The sequence below is a fragment of the Hyperolius riggenbachi genome, chromosome 8 (assembly GCF_040937935.1).
Source record: "Hyperolius riggenbachi isolate aHypRig1 chromosome 8, aHypRig1.pri, whole genome shotgun sequence".
Taxonomy (NCBI): domain Eukaryota; kingdom Metazoa; phylum Chordata; class Amphibia; order Anura; family Hyperoliidae; genus Hyperolius; species Hyperolius riggenbachi.
The window spans coordinates 49125449-49144193 of NC_090653.1; the positions used below are offsets into that span (position 1 = coordinate 49125449).

The window sequence follows — 18745 nt, forward strand, 5'->3', positions numbered from 1 at the left end:
TTCAACTTTACTAGTCAGATGATCCCATAGGTTATTATTACTAACGGTAATTTTCCTTTCTTGATGCATCCATGGCAGCACATAGCACCCACCCAGGCCTCGGTGAGTCCAAAAGGAACAGACGAGGTGTGGGGGGATGTTGCTCTAAATGTATCTAGTTACTTGTCCTATAGGAGGTAGGGGCAGAGCACCTACCCATAGGTGCTACCATGGATGCATCAGTAATGGAAAATTACCATTAAGTATACAGTTTTCCGTTATTGGGGAACCCCATAGGCACTAATGCAAAATACTGGCTATTGGGCACCAAAGAAGAAATTAGGGCGTGTGGAAAGAATTTAAGATTTATAATTAATCTTATGTATATTCTTTATATTCCCACATGGCTATAAGAACCACATTAATGTAATCAGACCAGTGTGCTAGAGTGACACTTTAAGAATATGATTATAGTATTGTTTTAGGAATTACACAATGTAACCAAACTTAATGTGTATTCAGAATACAGTTATTGCCTTTTAGTGTTTCTATTTCAGAACGACCTCCATTCCCCCTCCTTTCAGTTCTAGAAGGCACAAAGAAAGTATTCTTTAGGAAAGCAGTTTGAACCAGATTCTGAGGGCAGAGCCTGTCCTTTGAGGTCACTTTGGAGAAACGAATCTGTTCTGACTTCTGACGTCATTCCATGAAAGTGAAAGTTAACTGAACAGGAAGTCTTCTGAAGGACAGAGGTGATCCTGCCCATAAAGGAGGTCTAAGTCATCTTGACATGAAAACTGATTGGACTCATACCAGAACAGACTGCCCGGAGGGAGGAATATTTAACATATTAACTAGGGTTTAAAAGATGAAGCACAGGGGGAGAAATCACTTTTTCCCTGCTGAGCGAAGCTGTGTTAGAATTGGTTTCTGTATGCTGGCATGTGAAAAAGTCCTCAGCTGAGTAAATAAAGATTTCCCTGTTTTGGCAACAATTGAAGAGGTCTCATCGTGTAAGTTATTTCCTTTGACAGGCGCCTGAGAAATTTCATTTTGATCATTTGTAAATTATCGGTTTGACTTCTTGGTTTTGATAATTTGTAAAATATCGTTTTAAGTTTTTATAGCATTTTGAAATTTGTTTTGAGACTTATAATTTTGTTAAACATAATTTTTTTGTATTTAGGTTATTTGCAGTGGAGAAAGGGAATTTTGGGGTTAGGAAACAGGAAGGGGATTTTAGGGTTAGGCACCAGCAGGGGGGAGGGGGGTGTCTTAGGATTAGACACCACCTGGGGGGTCTTAAGGTTAGGCACCACCAGTGGAGTCTTAGGGTTAGGCACCACCAGGGGGGTCTTAGGGTTAGGCATCAGGAAGGGGATTTTAGGGTCAGACACCAGCAGGGGGTCTTAGGGTTAGGCACCACCAGGGGAGTCTTAGGGTTAGGCACAACCAGGGGGGGGGTCTTAGGGTTAGGCACCACCAGGGGGGGTCTTAGGGTTAGGCACCACCAATTTCTTCGGGTTAAGCACCACAAAGTGGGTCTTAGGGTTAGGCACCACCAAGGGGGGGGTCTTCGGGTTAGGCACCACAAAGTGGGTCTTAGGGTTAGGCACCACCAAGTGGGTCTTAGGGTTAAGCACCACCAGGGGGGCCTTAGGGTTAAGCACCACCGGGAGAGGGGTTTAAGGGTTAGGCACCACCAGTGGAGTATTAGGTTATGAAAAAGGGGGGAGGTTGCGCATCCCTAAAAACATGCTGCAATTGACTGGTTAATCACTCAGGCATGCACCACCTCTATTAGGCTGAAAATGCATATGCCCTGCGTCCAAAACAAACGCTACATTTAAGCATTTGTACTTAGCATGTTTTTAGGGATGCGCAACCTCCCCCCTTTTTCATAATTTTGCTAGTATGTAACTACCAGGTTAGCTGCTCCAAGCCTGTATTCCTGAGTTTCCCATTTGCATGGTAAGTAATAGTAGTTATGAATATGATTTGCATCTGAATTGAATGTGAAGTTACATAGTTATTTTGGTTGAAAAAAGACATACGTCCATCGAGTCCAACCAGAGAACAAAGTACAGGTAGCTTAGTGTGCAGATAGCTTATTATAGGTGCTGCACATGTGAGCTGTTGGTCATTTCAGATGCAGCCTTTGTGGTATGCGCTGGCCCTCTCCTTGCTGTCCATTAAAATGTAAGTTACACATTTTTGCTTAGCTGCTCCCAAGGTTATACATATGTTGTTTTTAATTTAGGTTAGGCCACTTGCCTGGAGGTCTGCCTCACCGTGGCGCAAGTGTCGAGTATATTATACTTTGCATGCAAACTATAGTGGAAGCCAAAGTTCCTCCATAGTATAGTAAATGTAGCATTTGTTTTGGACGCAGGGCATGCATTTTCAGCCTAATAGAGGTGGTGCATGCCTGAGCGATTAACCAGTCAATTGCAGCATGTTTTTAGGGATGCGCAACATCCCCCCTTTTTCATAATTTTGCTAGTATGTAACTACCAGGTTAGCTGCTCCCAGCCTGTATTCCTGAGTTTCCTGTTTGCATGGTAAGTAATAGTTATGCATATGATTTGCATCTGAATTGAACGAGAAGTGTGCAGATAGCTTATTATAGGTGCTGCACATGTGAGCTGTTGGTCATTTCAGATGCAGCCTTTGTGGTATGCGCTGGCCCTCTCCTTGCTGAGTATTAGGGTTAGGCACCACCAAGGGGGTCTTAGGGTTAGGCACCACTGGGGGCGGGGGTCTTAGGGGGGGGGTCTAGGGGTTAGGGATAGGTAGAGGGAGGGTTCTGTGTGATAGTAGGGTTAGGTTTAATTGTAGTAAAATATCGGTTATATTTACCATGGTTTTACTATAGTTATTACAATTGTACATATATTTTCATTTTCATTGTTATAGACAAAATTTTCAGATTTTATAACATGAAAAAACAATAAAATATGGTTATAAACAATGTTATAAAATTTTGATTATACCTCGCACCTTTTTTTTCTAGGCCCCCTTATTTGATGTATGTCATCCATAGTCCTCAATACTCTTGCCTGGCTCTGTCATATGGTGTCATTTAATGTTAATGTAAATCAAACCCAAGTAAAATGAGAACCTCTGTGTTTGTTCAGATATTTACACAATAAGGCCTGGTGCACACCAAAAACCGCTAGCAGATCCGCAAAATGCTAGCAGATTTTGAAACGCTTTTTCTTCTTTTTCTGCAGCGTTTCAGCTAGCGTTTTGCGGTTTTGTGTAGCGGTTTTGGTGTAGTAGATTTCATGTATTGTTACAGTAAAGCTGTTACTGAACAGCTACTGTAACAAAAACCGCCTGGCAAACCGCTCTGAAGTGCCGTTTTTCAGAGCGGTTTGCGGTTTTCCTATACTTAACATTGAGGCAGAAACGCCTCCGCAATCCAAAATCTGCAGCAGCCCGGGAGTATGCGTTTCTGCAAAACGCCTCCCGCTCTGGTGTGCACCAGCCCATTGAAATACATTACCCAAGCGGATCCGCACCCGCAAGGGTATCGCAAACTGCAGCCGAAACGCTCTGGTGTGCACTAGGCCTACGAGTGTTCAGTGGTGAAATGAGATCCAGAGGCAGCTTGCAGATAACAGAAAGTTTATTGCAGAGCATAAAGCAGAACAGATTTCAGGTACAGCCAATCCCTTTAGTAGGTTAACTTGTGTCACACGTTACATTCCACGTGAGAATCATCAAACTATAACCAGAGATTTGGTAATGTGTTTTTATCAATGTTCTACTATTGGCTGCATTGGTGCACATGATTTCGGCGGCAGCAGATTTTAGTACTGGGCGTAGGTCTCATGTCCAGGAAACTGCAGTGGTGGGTGTTCTTCTAGATCACAGTTCCTCTTTACCAAAAAAATCAAAATACCTTTAATCCCAGGCCATTACTTTCCCTTTAAACTGTGCAGTGATTTGTCGGCTGAAGCCTCTGTGCAAGTTATAATGTAGCTGTGCTATGGAGATATTTTAGCAGATCTAATGCATAGCAGAAATTTTTTTTTAATGCAGGACTTTAATAAAGAGGCATATTATGTACTTGGCTGCATTATAAAGTGACAAAACAAACGTTAGCATGGGCCAAGTCTGTTAAAATCTACAGGATATCCGTTTTCACATTTTATGCATATTACATGATTTATATTCTGCTTTGAATAAACACAAGATCCAGGTAGTCCGCTCACAAGGTTGCAGTCCTCAAGCGGGTACACTGGGCTTGTCACATCCACTCTCCCGACAGTAGCAACACAGGCTTGACGCACAGTTGTGGCTTGCAATCTGATGAAGGTGTTCGTCAACCTGCAGAGCCTTCCGTCATAATACAAGCTGTTATTCAGCTCAGCGTTACAGTTGATGGGGTAGGCTGAGGGAGCTCTAATGTGCGTCTGCTGAAACAATCCCCAGTCCTGACATGCTGAGAGATGAGGGAAGCTCAGGGCAATGCTGAATATCAGGAGGGTGGAGAATTTGGGGTTCATTGCTCTGTTTTATCCTGAAAAGAGACAAACCACAAAGAAAAAAAATCCTTACTTAATACTTTTCTGCATCATTGTTATATGTAAAATATCAAACACCCCAGAAGATGGCAAATGCCATTTAGGTGGCAGCCAGACTGGCAAGTGCAGCTTGTTGGAAATCCACATCCCAACTCGTAATGACCAATGATATGCAATTTTTTCCACGTTGATGCAAATTGATGTAAATGTTTATGCAAATACAGTATATGCAGCTTGAAAATTGACCAATCAACCTAAACCTGGGTTTAAATTGATTCGTCCATTTTCAAACTGCATATATTTGCATAAAAATATGCTTAAATTCAGAAGCATTTGGATATCATTGATTATCCATAATCCCAACAGGGCTGTGGAGACGGAACAAAAATCATCCTACTCCAACTCCTCAGTTTATGAAACCACCGACTCAACTCCAGGTACCCATAATTGCTCCGACTCCTCGACTCCAACTCCACAGCCCTGAATCTCCACACTCCATATGAAGGGTTCACACGAAAACAAAGCCTTAGGGCCCGTTTCCACTTGTGCGGTGCGAATCGCCGCGGTAAAAATTTGCATGCGGATGCAAATTTCGCATGCGGGTGTATGCGAATTTAACCATGGCAGTGCCGGTGTGCTTTTCCATTGATTTCCATGCGAATTCGCATGAAAATTCGCATACCAAAGCCGCAGGCGATTTCCCTATTAAATACATTAGCGGCGATTCGCATGCATTCCACACGCAGCCGAATTCTGAGGGCTCTGCCGTGCAGAAAAATGCTGCACAGGAAAACGCTCAGGAAAACTGACAAGTGGAAACAGGCCCATCCACTTGTATTGGCTGTGCGAATCTGCATGCAGGAAACGCATGCAGATTCGCGATAGTGGAAACGGGCCCTTAGGCCACTTTTCCATGAACTGTTGAGCTGTGTGCTCAGCAATCAGTTACCAGGCAGCAGTGAGCAATTACCAGGCATCAGTGAGCAGTTAACAGGCAGCAGTGAACAGTTGTGGGAGTTTGAGAGGCATTTTACTGCCTAGAAACAGTCTGTGGAAAAGAGGGCTTAAAGTGGAACTGCAGTGAAAATAATGTACTTAAAACAAGTGCTTAGTTTTTACAATAATTATGTATAAATGATTTAGTCAGTGTTTGCCCATTGTAAAAGCTTTCCTCTCCCTGATTTACATTCTGACATTTATCACATGGTGACATTTTTATTGCTGGCAGGTGATGTCTGTGGAAGGAGATGCTGCTTTTTCGGCAGTTAGAAACAGCTGTTATTTCCCACAATGCAACAGGGCTCTCACAGTGTGATGTCAGTACCTACCTAGGTGCTGACATCGCACTGTGGGAGGGGTTTCACCACAATATCAGTAGGGTATTGTACCGTGTAAGCCATCAGTAAAAGCAAGAAGTTGTGAATCAGGATGATACCATTTATTGACTAACTTAAAAAAATAAGGCCTCCTTTCCATGGACTGTTGATAGGCAGTGAAATGCCTCTCAAACTCTCACAACTGCTCACTGCTGCCTGGTAACTGCTTGTTGCTGCCTGGTATCTACACACTGCTGCCTGATAACTGCTTGCTGCTGCCTGGTATCTGCTCACTGCTGCCTGGTATCTGCTCACTGCTGCCTGGTATCTGCTCACTGCTGCCTGGTATCTGCTCACTGCTGCCTGGTATCTGCTCACTGCTGCCTGGTATCTGCTCACTGCTGCCTGGTATCTGCTCACTGCTGCCTGGTATCTGCTCACTGCTGCCTGGTATTTGCTCACTGCTGCCTGGTATTTGCTCACTGCTGCCTGGTATTTGCTCACTGCTGCCTGGTATTTGCTCACTGCTGCCTGGTATTTGCTCACTGCTGCCTGGTATTTGCTCACTGCTGCCTGGTAACTGCTCACTGCTGCCTGGTAACTGCTCACTGCTGCGCTGCCTGGTAACTGCTCACTGCTGCCTGGTAATTGTTCACTGCTGCCTGGTAACTGCTTGTTGCTGCCTGGTAACTGCTTGTTGCTGCCTGGTAACTGCTTGTTGCTGCCTGGTAACTGCTTGTTGCTGCCTGGTAACTGCTTGTTGCTGCCTGGTAACTGCTTGTTGCTGCCTGGTAACTGCTTGTTGCTGCCTGGTATCTGCTCGCTGCTGCCTGGTAACTGCTTTTTGCTGCCTGGTAACTGCTTTTTGCTGCCTGGTAACTGCTTGCTGAGCACACAGCTCAACAGTCCATGGAAAAGAGGCCTAAGAGTAAGCAAGCTTTCGGCTGCATTGAAGCCTGACCAAGGTTATATAGCCGGAAGCTTGCTTACGCTAAGGCCTCTTTTCCACGAACTGTTGAGCTGTGTGCTCAGCAAGCAGTTGCCAGGCAGCAGTGAGCAGTTACCAGGCAGCAGTGAGCAGTTACCAGGCAGCAGTGAGCAGTTACCAGGCAGCAGTGAGCAGTTACCAGGCAGCAGTGAGCAGTTACCAGGCAGCAACAAGCAGTTACCAGGCAGCAACAAGCAGTTACCAGGCAGCAGTGAGCAGTTGTGAGAGTTTGAGTGGCATTTCACTGCCTAGAAACAGTTCGTGGAAAAGAGGCCTTATTCTTTTAAGTTAGCCAATAAATAGTATCATCCTGATTCAAAACTTCTTGCTACTACCACAATATCAGCCATACAGAGCCCCCTGGGAGCAGGAAAAAAAGGGCTCAGGTGGCTAGTGGATGATTTGGGTGCCGTCATATACGTTAGGCCTCTTTTCCACGAACTGTTGAACTGTGTGCTCAGCAAGCAGTTACCAGGCAACAACAAACAGTTACCAAGCAGCAGTCAGCAGTTGTGAGTTTGAGAGGCATTTCACTGCCTGTCAACAGTTTGTGGAAAAGAGGCCTTAGGGTCCATTCACACTTGAGCGGGAATCGCGCGATTCCCGCTCAAGGCAAACCGCTACCGGTTTTTTAGAAACTGCTGCAGCATGTAACACATGGCAGTGATTGCGGTTAGCGATAACTGCAAACGTGTTACATGCAGCGGTTTGCCGGCGATTTGCGATTAGCGTTTAGCGATCGCAAGTAGCATGCAAAGCACCGCTAATCGCGATCGCGTCAAAACCGCCGCGTGTCCAGTGATTTTTCTGCGTTAATCGCAGGAAAATCAATCCTGCAAAACCGCCGGCGTTTTGCGATTTTAGATGTGAACCTTAATGCAAATATTATTAAAGGGAACCTAAACTGAGAGGGATAAAGATTTTTCCTTTTAAAATAATACCAGTTGCCTGGCTATCCTGCTGATCCTGTGTCTTTAATACTTTTAGCCACATCCCCTGAACAAGCATGCAGATCAGGTGCTCTGACTGAAGTCAGACTGGATTAGCTGCATGCTTGTTTCAGGTGTGTCATTCTGTAGCCAAAGAGATCAGCAGGACTGCCAGGCAACTGGTTTTAACTACTTAAAGAGACTCTGAAGCGAGTGAGCTAGGAGTTGATTCGTGTAAAGCACCTTACATAATGCCAAAACGCCACTATCCCGCGGCAAAACGAGGGGTCTTCACCTCCCAAATCCCCCCTGCAAAATCCACGACTTTCTTGGTCGGTGATTTTGCTCTTCCTGGAGGCAGAGCTATGAGCTTCAATCGCCGCGCGGATCTCTGCCTCTCCCCCTCCCCTCTCTGTGAAGGAAGAGTGAGAGGGGCGGTGAGAGGCGGCGATCAGCCGGGATTGACGTGCTGAGAGGCAGAGCTACAGCCATTAACTCTGCCTCAAGCAGGAAGCGCTCCCCGGACCTAGAAGAGGGGATTTAGGGGCTAAAGACCCCTCGTTTTGCCGCAGGATAGCGGCGTTTTAGCACTATGTAAGGTGCTTTACACGAATCAACTTCTAGCTCACTCGCTTCAGAGTCTCTTTAAACACCGCTCCACGCCAAGGGGCGTGGATGCCGCGGCAGCCCTTGGACCGCCTAACGCCGATCGGCGTGCAGTCCTGGCGGTGGCAAGGAAGCGATCCACTGTCGTAGGCCGAAGCCTATGACAGCTAATCTCGGTGATTGGCTGGCATGTTGAGGGAGGGATACAACATTAAAAAAATATATATGTTATTTTATTTTAAAAAATAAATACATAAATATTTATATATAAAAAAATAAAATACATATCCTGGGAGTGATCATAGCCCACCAACAGAGAGCTCTGTTGATGAGCAGAAAAGGGGGGGGGGAGGGAGGAAATAACTTCTGTGCTGAGTTGTGCGGCCCTGTAGCAAGCCCTTAACCTCCTTGGCGGTAACCCCGTGTGTGACACGGGGTAAGCCGCCGGAGGGTGCCGCTCAGGCCCTGCTGGGCCGATTTACTTCATTTTTTTTTGCTGGACGCAGCTAGCACTTTGCTAGCTGCGCCAGCACCCCGATCGCCGCCGCCGCGCGCCCGATCGCCGCTATCCGGTGCGGCGCGCGGCCCCCCCCCAGACCCCGAGCGCTGCCTGGCCAATCAGTGCCAGGCAGCGCCGAGGGGTGGATCGGGTCTCCCAATGACGTCCCGACGTCGCTGACGTCGGTGACGTCATTCCGCCCCGTCGCCATGGCGACAGGGGAAGCCCTCCAGGAAATCCCGTTCTTTGAACGGGATTTCCTTATCGCCGGAGGCGATCGGCGGGGCTGGGGGGATGCCGCTGAGCAGCGGCTATCATGTAGCGAGCCCTCGGCTCGCTACATGATTTAAAAAAAAAATAATTAAAAAAAAACTGCTGCGCTGCCCCCTGGCGGTATTTTTCATACCGCCAAGGGGGTTAAAGTGAACCTTAAGTCTCGAAAAAAAATGAGTTTTACTCACCTGGGGCTTCCCTCACCCCACTGCAGCTGATCGGTGCCCTCGCCGTGTCTCTGCGATCCTCCCCTTTTTGGAGACTTAAAGTGAACCAGAGACGAAGCACCCTTGTGTATTTTACCATAGAAATCAGTGGGAACATTAGAGAAAACATTTACCATGCTCTCTGTTCCATCCTCACTGCTAAAAGTGTCTGTTATCTAGCTGAGATAAGAATCCCGGGCTGAGCATTGAGTCTGGCTTTGCTATAATGACTCAGCTATAATGATTCCTGAGCAAAGCCAGCAGGGGGCAGGCTTGGACTTGAAGACAGCAAAGAACACAGTCTCAGCTATAATTATTCTGTAGCAAAGCCAGACCGACTGCTTAGTCGGGATTCTTATCTTAGAGGTGATAACAGGCAAATTAAACAGAGAACAATGTAACAAAGAGCAGATTAGGTGTTTACTGTCATGTTCCCACTGATTTATAAGGTAAAATACATGAGGTTGCTTCATCTCTGGTTCTCTTTAAGTGCCTCGTTAAAGCTGCAGTGGACGTAATTGTAAAAAAAAGCCTGGTCACTAGGGGGGTTTAAGACCATGGTCCTCAAGTGGTTAAAAGGAAGCATCCATATCCCTCTCAGTTTAGGTTCCCTTTAGTACGGTGCCCAAAGCAGAAATTTGGGCGCCTGATAAATATCGTTTTTAACATTAGAACATTGACGTTTTTAAAAATATGTTACAATTTCAGGCACCACTGGGGTGGGGGTCTTAGGGTTAGGCACCACCAGAGGGGTCTTAGGGTTAGGCACCACTAAGGGATCATAGGGTTAGGCTCCACCAGGGAGGGTGTAAGGGTTATTCACCACCAGGGGGGTTAGGCATTGGAGGGTTCTGTTCCAGAGTAGGATTAGGTTAAGCGGTAGTAAAATATAGGAAAGATCAAAATCTTGGTACTGTTTTATTATCATTATTAACAATTTTCATTTGGAAATATTATTACGTTCAGTACTTATTGTTTACATGTTTTCGGCTTAACCCTGCACCCAGTTGAAAAGGGTCTTTATTATACACCCATTTTTCCTTGTGCCTCTATTTGTGTGCATGAAAAAAGGGTGTCAGGAAAAAAGGGTCTGGCTGGATAACGAAATGGCTCCACTGGATAATGAAATCTTAATAACGATAAATATCGTTGTCAAACTTGGTTAACGATCAATACAGTTTTAAAAACATATGGGAGATAATAATGAAAAGATAATAACGTTAAAAATCGTTACATAGTTCAACAATACAGCTTAATCCAACCCTACTCTCACACAGAACCCTCCAATGGTGGTGCCTAACCCTAACCAGGCGTGGGCGCGCATGCTCTGGTGTGCGCATGTCATCAGATTGCTGGTTGATGAAGGTGATTTGTCACTGTAATTGGTATGAATGTCACTGGTTGAATTTATTTCACAGTAATGGCAGCCAGGCTGGGGAAGGCCTGCAGAGGTCATTTGACCATCATCAGGGAGGACCCTCTTGTGTGTTACCACATAGATGTCCTTGAGCCAGAGTCTGCGTCTGGAGGCCATATTGGCTTGCTGTGCCACTGATGGAAAGAGCCCTTCTCTCGTGGTTTAGTTATAATATGAGTCGTTTTTTTGCTTGTTCAATTATTTGTTAGTCATTAAATAAAATGTTTATTGTTTAAAATTAAAAAAGGGCTGCTAAGGCCAGTTAATCCATTCAAGCAGTTTTGTGTGCTCTTCCAAGGTTATTGGTCTCAGGGTTTGGTAGATTGGTTTATGCACTGGGGCGTACAGTCAAAAGAGGCATGGGGAAAAAAGGGTGCATGCTGATGCCGTTAACGTTTTATCGTATAACGTTAATTATCGTCGGTTAAAATGGTAAATACCATTATCAAATACATTTTAATACACTTAATTCAATGTTGAAGCTTAAGCCATGGTGCTGATATAAATTTTAATACATACAAGTGCACTCAAAAAAAAAACAAAAAAAACCACCAAAGTGCAGTGAAATTTGGCCGCCGATTTCAGCGGTTAAAAGCAAAGCCCCCATAAGAGATAAAAACACCAAATTTTAAGAATATGTTAAAGCGGTATTAAACTCTGACATTATGTTCAATAAAAATGTGTTTTCCTAATCCTTTTCATCTATACAGTTATCATATTTGCTTTTGCGCACAAGTATTATTAGTCATTTAGAAATTACAAGTTCCCAAAGTACAGTTTATTTGCTCTGAAAGCTGCCATTGCATTTTATTCATGGGGTGTGCGTAATTATTCAGCCCCCTGAGTCAATACTTTGTAGAACCACCTTTTGCTGCAATTACAGCTGCCAGTCTTTTGCAAGCCACTGTATATTGTAATTTATCCAGTCATTATTTCTGAGCAGGTGTCTCTGTTCTGGACACAAACTGCTGCCAGGGAATGTTTACATTCTTTACTTGCTACAGTTAAGTAAACACAAAATAATGTTATCACCAGTTCAGATTCATCTCTCACAGCATGGGACTCTGGAAAAGTAAAGGTGGCCATACACGTATAGATTGGCAGCAGATACAACCATCAGATAGATTCCTGTCAGATGCCTGTCAGGTTGAATCTGACAGGAATCTATCTGATGTGTGCCACACACTAGGAACAGATTTCCAATTGAAATCTATTGAAAATCGATCGAAATGCATTTTTGCACCATTCAATCCAATGCAACTCTATGGGCCATTGATCTGCTGTCAGCAGCCAATCGACCTAGATTTTCCATCCGGACCGATCGAGTAAATTGATCGAAATTGGCCAGAAGTCGATTGATTGGCCGATCAATCATGCTTCCTGTTGCATCGATTTGTAACCGATTCGATCAGAGCGGTCGAATGCCTGAAATCGACCAGTGTATAGGCCCCATTGTTTAATTGCTTGAATGCTGTTTTGCTAAAAAAAATGTGGTAGTATATTATATGCTGTAAAGAATCTTTTAGAGCAAAGAAATGCTGGGTTTGATACCACTTTAACCACTAGCTGACCACGTCACTCCGATGGGCGTGGCTGCGGCAGCAGCCCCAGGACGACCTAACAGCGATCGGCTTTAGGTCCTGTGGGCGTGTTTTGCAGGAGATCGCGTGCGCTGATGCTCTGCTCCGCCATCAGCCTCCCAGCGGTGATCATTGCTAGGAGACAGCCGTGTCACACACAAGAGCACGAGACGCACAAGAGCAATCAGCTCTCATTGGCTGAAGCCTATGACAGCCGAGTCCACTGTCGAGGAAGACCCTGGTAAGTAGCACTTATTTTATTGATTTCCCCTGATAACTCCTTTAAGAGAATCTAACATTCCATCATCTTGAGCCTGTGTGATAACAAGGTAAGGTAAAGCTGAAGATACATGGATCTGCTTACCTCTGATACTGGAGATATCTTGTATTCCGTCACCGTTAAGATCTACAACTGAGAAGAAGCATATTTGTATGAATGATACAAAACAGAAGTATAACTATAAAACTGATTTCTTAAAACAGAAGGTATTTACAATTATCCATCTTTATGTGAGCAGGGAAGATCTCCCATGATGCATCACTGCTGAATATGCAATGTACTCCTTTATATCCCTAAAAGCAGGAGACACATCCTGGAGCACAAGACTGCCTGTAGTCTATTTGCAGACCGATGATTTGGACTTTCTGGTCCCCATCAGTGCAAGGCATGGATTATTAGGACTCTATGAGGTGGGATGCTAAATATAAATTAAATATCATTTTGACTATTTGAAACAGCATACGGGATTTGCAGTTATTCTACAAATATGTAAGCAAGATTGGCCATGATGCATCACTCTATAAAAGAATAATCATTCTTGTATGCACATCATTTGATACAGTGGCCCATATGCAATTCACTTTTCTCCTAAGTTTCCTCCTAGGAGATAATTTTCATCTTCTCTTTAAAATAACTTTTTATAATTGAAAAAGTACCCAAAAGTTGGTGAAAACGTAGCATCAAAATAATTTTGCATATTTTCTTTCTTGCTGGTGTTTAAAAGGCCATTTATGACAATGTGTGAAAATATCACCCAGGAGAAAACTCAGGAGAAAAAGTGAACTGCATGTGGAGCCAACAATGCTGATCTATATTTGCAGCCTCTGTGGCCAAAGAACCTTTACAAATTGATCCTGCTTTAATTACCCCCCCCTAAAATCCCTTGGGATTCTTAGGAAAACAAGACGAGGATAGAGGAAAACGAGCAGACACTCATAACTCAAAGGCAAAGCAATCTTCACATATCACCAAAACACATCAATTACAGCTGTATCAGTAAAGGACACAGATAGCAGGGATAGTTATCACACTCCTGAGTCGGGGGGGCTAGGAACACAGGTTCAAAGTGAAGGCAAACAACATTAAAGCAGCACTCTGAAATGCCAGCAGTTATTCACAACCTAATACTTCACATCTAGCTTTAATTACAGAGATATGGTTGGACCAGAACTTGGACCCACTCTGGAAGCTCCTGTGCTTCTCAGCGAAAGACAAAACCACAGGAAAAGAGGAGTAGCTATGTGCTTTAAATCCAGTTTAAACATTAAACCCCTTGCTGTATCCCCCACCCAATCTTTTGAATGTCTGACAGCCTAACTCTCAGATGAGAAAATAAATAAATATACTGCTTGTCTACCGCCCTCATGGTGATGGTTCAGCCTTTCTCAACAAAATAGCAGAACTTGTATCTTGCGTAACACTGAAACACCCTAGGTGGATAAATCTGGGAGGCTTTAACGCATGAGTGGATACACACTCCTCCCAATTAGGAAGAGAGCTGCTACTTTCTACGAATGAACTGGGCTTCTTTCAAGCCAACAACCTCCCCACCCACAAAAGAGGCCCCACTTTGGAATTCATATTCCATTCAGTTTGGTCACACCACCACACTACCATCCACTTCTCCTTTACAGCACTAGCTAAAAAACACCAGGTGAAAGAATTTTTAAAATATTGTTCCTTGAAAGGTTTATCACCCCAACACCTTCAGAACAACCTCAATCTGGATGGACTGATGGATCACAGCTTATGCCTTGAATACATGGGCCTTAAAGGGAAGGTCCAAGCAAAAAAAAAAAAATGAGTTTCACTTACCTGGGGCTTCTACCAGCCCCATGCCGCCATCCTGTGCCCTCGTAGTCACTCACTGCTGCTCCAGTCCCCCGCTGGGAGCTTTCTGACCTCGGAGGTCAGGGCCGAATTGCGTACATTTTTACACATTCCCGCTAGTGCAGGAACATTAACGCATACATTTTTACGTGTTAGTGGTGCAACGCGTAAATTTTTGTTCCTGCACTAGCTGGAATGCGTAAAAATGTATGCAATGTGGCCCTGACCTCTGAGGTCGTCAAGCTGCCAGCAAGGGACTGGAGCAGCAGTGAGGGACTACAAGGGCACAGGATGGCTACATGAGGCTGGTAGAAGCCCCAGGTAAGTAAAACTCATTTTTTTTTTTTTTGCTTGAACCTTCCCTTTAAATATAACCATTATGTCTTAGCTGCTTTTAGCTTTTGCATTAAACGTTCTGCCCCATTACATCAGGTTCGCTGGTTTGACAACTCTGTAAAGGAACTAAAGTAAGTGGCGCACAGACTGCAACGACAGTGGCACAAACATCAGCCCTGTGAAGACAAACTATCCCTAGTGGCTCACCTGAAAAAATATCAAACACTGATCAACAAATAAAGTCCTCATTCCTGTCTCAGGAGATTGCAAATGCAGCCAACAGACCTGCCCAACTTTTCAACACAGTTGACAATCTTTGCAATCCATCTTGACAAAATCCAGCATCAGACCTTCACAGGATCTGTGTGAGAAATTTGCTCACTTCTTCTCAGACAAAGTCTCCACCATACAATCTGCCATTCAATTCACAGCACCAGAAACTTAAAGGAGTCATCAGAGAAATTGGCTAAAATGAGCTTTACTCACCTGGGTCTTTCTCCAGCCCCTTGCAGCTGACTGCTCCGCGGCCCATGTGGCTATGATTGACAGCGGCGCTTTGTGCAGCCGCGGTAAGGGCAACCCCGCGGTCGGACTGAATACTGAGCACGGAGACCGGGACGGTGGCGGAGAGCGGAGCGGTCGGCATGGGACAGTTGGCTGCAAGGGGCTGGAGAAATCCCCAGGTGAGTAAAGCTCATTTAACCAATTTCCCTGATGACTCCTTTAAGGAGAGCAATATAATGGATGCAAACATAACCTAACACCGTGGTCTGATTTCAAGGTAATTACTGAAGAAGATTTCTTGGATATCCTCTTAAACCTTCGCCAGACTACCTGCGATCTGGATCCTGGCCTAACTAAGTTCATGTTGAAATGCCCTGAGCTGTCTAGACTAGCTCTCCACAAATTAGTCAACTGTTCCTTACAAGACAGGAGGTTTCTCACATGTCTGAAAGAAGCAATCATCAGGCCACCACTCAAGACACTATCCTTAAGTTAGACCCATATGCTCTAAACAGTTACAGACCAGTCTCCAACCTTCCCTTTCTGAGGGTAAATATTGAAAAGGCTGTCTACCTCCAACTTGAAGCCAGGCTCCCACCTTCTTTAATCTAGCTTCAGAAAACATCACTGCTGTGAAACAGCCCTCACCCAAATCTGCAACGATCTGCTCACGGAAAGAGACAGAGGCCAATGTTCCATCCTGATGTTGCTTGACCTCTCAACGGCTTTTGACACAGTTGGTCATGAAATCTTACTTAACATGCTACAATACAGTAGCATAGATGGCTTAGTTCCCCAGTGGTTTACATCTTTTCTTGCTGGAAGAACACAAAATGTAGCCTTGGGGCCCTTCCTCTCCAACCCTGTACCTCTAAAATATGGTGTACCCCAGGGTGTGATATTATCCTCTTTGCTGTTCATCATATGCATTCTGCCACTTGGAAAAAAAACATACAAAAACATGGCCTGACATATCATCGCTATGCTGATGACACCCAGCTATATTTATCATTCAACCCTGGCATCATAGTTACTACTCCACAAATAAACGTGTGCTTAACTGAGCTTCAGGAGTGAATGAATAATAACTGGCTAAAACTAAATGCTCACGAAACTGGAGGTTAGCGCTTGAAAGCAGAGCTGTATATAGAAAGCATCTGTAAATCGCAGTGGTAGATGGTGGCACTAAATAATAATAATTCACAACTATGGCGTACTCCCAGTGGTGTAGCAATATGGGATGCAGAGATTGTGACCACACCAGAGCCCCGGTTCAAGAGGGACCCACTAGGGGCTCTCCTTCATCCCCCAGATTGGCTCTGCATATGTGCTATGCTGGTAATGAACACCTCTATATGTGCGTGCATAGTGGTTATCCTTAACAAACTGTTTTCTTAATCTTATTGCACCTCTCTGAGGCCGCAGCTGTCCCTGGTAAGTTTTGAGGCTCCGTATCAATAGAGTTCTTGGGGCCCCATGTAAAACTCACACTGAGGCCTCAAGCTCCTTAGTTACACCACTGAGTACTCCTAACAAATATATTTGCATCAAGGGGTGCTTGACATGGTATTACACATATAGTAAGAGATAATTTGCCAATTGCCATAAATAAAAGGGTACATTGTTCAGAGGTGTATCTAGGGAAAACTGCGCCCATGGCAAACACTGGCTCATGGCAAACACTGACTCATGGCAAACACTGGCTCATTGTAAACACTGACTCATGGCAAACACTGCACCCATGGCAAACACTGCACCCATGGCAAACACTGTGCCCATGGCATACACTGCACCCATGGCAAACACTGCACCCATGGCAAACACTGTGCCCATGGCATACACTGCACCCATGGCAAACACTGCACCCATGGCAAACACTGCGCCCATGGCATACACTGACTCATGGCAAACACTGCGCCCATGGCAAACACTGTGCCCATGGCATACACTGCACCCATGGCAAACACTGCACCCATGGCAAACACTGACTCATGGCAAACACTGCACCCATGGCAAACACTGTGTCATGGCAAACACCACACCCATGGCATACACTGTGCCATGGCAAACACTGTGGTCTTGGTTTAACTGGTTGTGTGCAGGTTTCAAGTGAAGCTTGGCCTATAAGAATGGAATGTGATAGGTCAGCCTATACATATCCCCCAAATAACAGTTAGGCGGCTTGTTCACCTAAAAGATGTAATCAGGCAGCAGAATGTCCCCAGATAAAAACTAGTATTTGTATGGAGAACAACACGAATGCAATAGAGTGGCGCCCATTGGCACATGCCATACCTGCACCCCAGTACATACGCCTCTGTACATGATGCTATATTAATGTTGAAAAACACTGACATGAATCATGTCATATCAATATGTGTCTGTCTGTGTCTACAATCATCTTCCATCCAGTCCTCTTACCTGTGATGTAGAGACACTCGGCCTTCATGGACTGTCTTATGCTCTCTTGTTTCCTCCTTATATAGGGCTTGATAGCATTGTGAAATGTATTGTCTTGTATTCCGGGTAAATGTGGATGAGGAAATCACCGGTGCATCAGAAGTGGAAGCTGATGACTCCAACGTCCAATCATGAGGTGTTTTCATTTTTAGCCTTTTCTTATCACAGAATTTGTGCTTATCTCCTCAACATCTGAATTCTGAGGCGGTGACTTCCTCATCCAATTTACCAGAAACACAATGGAATTTAATAGCATTTTCCAAAGTTATCATCAGTGGCGTAGCAATAGGGAATGCTGAGGTTGCGACCACGACTAAGGGGCCCATCCTCAACAGCATGGTAATGATCACTTCTGTAGATGCTCTGAATAGTGGTAATCATTACCAAACTGTTCCCTATCCCCTACTTGCCCCTCTAATATTGTGGCTGTCATTGGCAGGTTTTGATGCCACATATTCATTTTTATGTATAGAATGCTTGCAGGGCCCCATGTAAAACTTGCACTGGGGCCCAAAGCTCCTTAGCTACACCATTGACTATCATTTTTGATTGAATCATTTTCATTTATTCCAGGGTTTATTCATGGCAGACATAGGCCGCTCGCCAGCTCACCTGTGCGGCGAACAGTGTGTACTGCCTCTGCCCTATTCTTTCCCAAAAGGCCATTTCTTGACCCTTCACCCTGCAGTCAGGTGGTACAAGACGGCCCAACTGGGCCACTCACCCCCTCCCCCCACACACACAGACACACACACAGACACACACACACAAATTACACAATGATTTGCTCATAAAGACCTTGTAGTTTTTGAGAAAATCGATTATAAATCTACAAAAAAGATGTTTTTTTAAATTGTCATTTTTCTAGTTTAAAAACCATTTTTCTTTGCATTATTAAAATAGATTTTCTCAAAAACTACAGTCTTTTTGAAAAATTATTTTTTTAACTTATACCCAATATTCTCCTTAACATATGTATCAATTTTAGTAGCAATAGCAAGTATCCGTGC

General features: G+C 44.5%; 1 long non-coding RNA gene across 1 annotated transcript; it reads right to left on the bottom strand.

Annotated features, from left to right (window-relative positions):
* Positions 1-3618: 3618 nt before the first annotated feature.
* On the bottom strand, positions 3619-17720 carry LOC137528128 (uncharacterized). Its single transcript, XR_011023275.1, has 3 exons — positions 17697-17720; positions 12690-12737; positions 3619-4507 (listed from the first exon to the last, which is right to left on the bottom strand). It is a non-coding gene; the product is annotated as an uncharacterized lncRNA (long non-coding RNA).
* Between the last annotated feature and the right edge of the window lie 1025 nt (positions 17721-18745).